Source organism: Uranotaenia lowii, chromosome 2 (assembly GCF_029784155.1).
Source record: "Uranotaenia lowii strain MFRU-FL chromosome 2, ASM2978415v1, whole genome shotgun sequence".
In the NCBI taxonomy this organism is placed as follows: Eukaryota; Metazoa; Arthropoda; class Insecta; order Diptera; family Culicidae; genus Uranotaenia; species Uranotaenia lowii.
This window is the reverse complement of record NC_073692.1, coordinates 331,052,323-331,055,250: the sequence shown is the minus strand read 5'-3', so window position 1 is coordinate 331,055,250 and position 2,928 is coordinate 331,052,323.

The window sequence follows — 2,928 nt, the reverse complement described above, 5'->3', positions numbered from 1 at the left end:
ATTTCCAATTCAGTGTTGTTGATTATTTTGTATGACCAAAAAAAAGTTGTAAAATTACATCACATATGATGGAACAAAAAAGAACCATCACATATGATGGAATTTTCAGTGCGACTTGAATATTACACGTCTATAAACTTCAACAGACGTGTAAAATTTGAAAGACATGTAAAATATTAAGACGTGTAATATTTAATTCGCACTGAAAATTCCGTCGTATGTGATGCTTCTTTTAATTTACATCATATGTGATGTAAATTTACATCAAATAATCGCGTTCCGTGTCAAGTAATATTTGTGTTATACGAATTCAGTGCTGTTAAGGATTCAACTTTTTTTAATTTGTAAATTTACATCATTAAATCGCGTTCCACGTCATGTAATGATACAGGTTTTCAATTTCAGTGTTGTTAAGGATTCAGATTTTTTTTCTGTGTAATCGAGTGCAGGGATGCATTTTCTCTATGGAGAATCTCCGCGGTGCGGGTTTTTCGATTCCCCACGGAGTTTCTCTGCATTTCACCACGGAGATGTTCAACTAACACCACCGGAGAGATTATATTGAACTCAACACCAACGAGCGTGAGAGTGTGAGCTCTATTGTTGTGAGAGTGGGAGCTCTTATGTTCACCACATACACCACCGAGAAAATCGATCGATCCAGTTATTGAACACGTAAACATTGCAGGTGATTGTCTACATTTAGGGGTATTTCGAGTGATAGTATACTTGAAGGGGCAGTTCCAATAGGACTAGCAATGAAGAAACAGTTTGTTTATCTGAAGAAGAAATGTTTTACCAATCCAAATCTATTGCTTTCAAATCTTATTGAAGATTTCTAGAAATAAAAATGTTTATTTTGTTAAAACTTTTTTTTTTAATTATTACAATTTTCTGAAAAGTTCGGGCCGAGTGAACTTATTGCATTATTCCCGGTAACTTTTTTCAAGTTTTGTCTCGGATAAATTCGGCAATCTGGAACATTTCTTATTGATTGAATTGTTCAATTTTATGTGAATCATTAAAAAAAATGCAAAGAATATGGAAAAAAAAGTTGGATTTTAAACTTCAATTTTTGTTGATCCATGTTGAAAATGAGTATTTGTATTATTGAAGTGTAATATTGTTAATTTAATATATTTACATTACATTTTTCCATTTTGATGACAATTGTCTCCAGTTGCAACGATGGATTTTTTTTTAAATAGATTTCGTTTTCATCAGATTACTAAATTTTTTAAGCTTATTATACCGGCGTTCGCAAATTGCTATCTACTCGTAGAAATAAAATGATGTTTTGGTCGAAGTGATTTTTTGAATGTAAATCAAATGCTTTGGATGGTTTTTTGACATCTACCAAAATAAATCGATCCACAGATGCATCACTCAAAACGATTAATTTACGAACGCCCCGTAAGAATGGCTAAGGAATGGATACTGTCTTATGGCACATTGCTTTCAACTTCCTGCTTTCCTTACGTTCGGCAAAGCCAAGTCACAAAAAAACGCAGGTGATTCTCGCCGGTGAGGAAATTTGCCACTCTACGGAGCTCTACGGTGCAAACATTTATGCTCCAATGTGAGGATCTGGTGGCGGTGCGAGTTTAAGTTAGTGTATGACACTCGAGTACTTCGATAGCAGATAGAGAGTGGTGAAAAACTAACAATCTCTCCGGGGAGTTAATGACAATAATACTGCGGTGTTGAAATTCTCCGGCTCCGTAAAAACACCACGGAGGAAAGCATCCCTGATCGAGTGCAGCCACCGACCCTATTAATATTAATGCTTTGAAACAAAAAACAGTTCCATTTGATGCAAAGTTGTTCTCGTTTGCTACAATGTAATTTAGATTTAGATTTAAAAGGATTGATTCATTGAACCATTTTCCTTTTATTCCAATTGGAAGAAATATTTTCTGTTGTCCCGAAGTTCCTATTAGGAATTTTGAATAATAAAAAGAAAGAATTTACATTTTAAATTCATTTTTATTCACAAAATTAACACTAACACTGGTTCACTATAATTTTGGTCCAAATTTTGGCCTGAGGGCATTCTTGGGCCGCTCAATAGACTTCCGGAAGCAGCTCCGGTTGCTAGCTTTAGTGGTCATCCAACTGGTCATTACCGCTGAAGATCGGGCCGAAGATAATCAGACCGCTGGATTTGGGGCGGAATCTGCCGTGGTCCTGTAATGCAAGAGTTTTTATAAAATCTTAAACATTCACTTTTTGATAAATGGATTAACAACACACACTTACCATTCTTCATCCTGAATCCTCCTAAAGCTATCTATGATTCACTAGTTTTGATTTTCAACACAACCGGACAAACTTCATTCGAAATTCGGTTCTTGCTCAATCCAAAATATCTTCTAAGTTTAAAATTTTAATTTAAAGAAATTATTCCTTTCTGTTGAAAACAATTTTCTTTGGTTGAAAGAAAATTTACTTTGTTTTAAACGAAATGTGCAATTGAACAAATTTCTTTTGAATCAAAGAATTTGTTTAAAATCAAAGTCCAAAATTATTCACTTCAAAAAATTGATTCTTTCTTTCAAAAATTATTCATTTGAATCAGAACGATAATTCATTGATTCAAAAAAAACAGGAGTTTGATTCAAAAAACTGAATGTATTGAATCAAAGTCAGTTTTGTTTTGTATCAAAATCCAAGTTTTCTCTGCGTGTAGCTTTTACCAAGGCATCCTTTATACTCTGTGATTACACAAAACTCACGTTGAATCGATAGGATGCAACAAAATCTAAATTTACGTGAAAAATCCCGTAGAAAAAATTTCAAAATTATTTTGGGTGTAGTTGTCTAATTCAATGACAAGGGATAGGGATGCCATCCCCGTGGTATAAGGCATTTCCCCTCTTGTCAAACGAACAGCTGATTTCTCGTGTTTACATTTTTCGGCACCTGGTG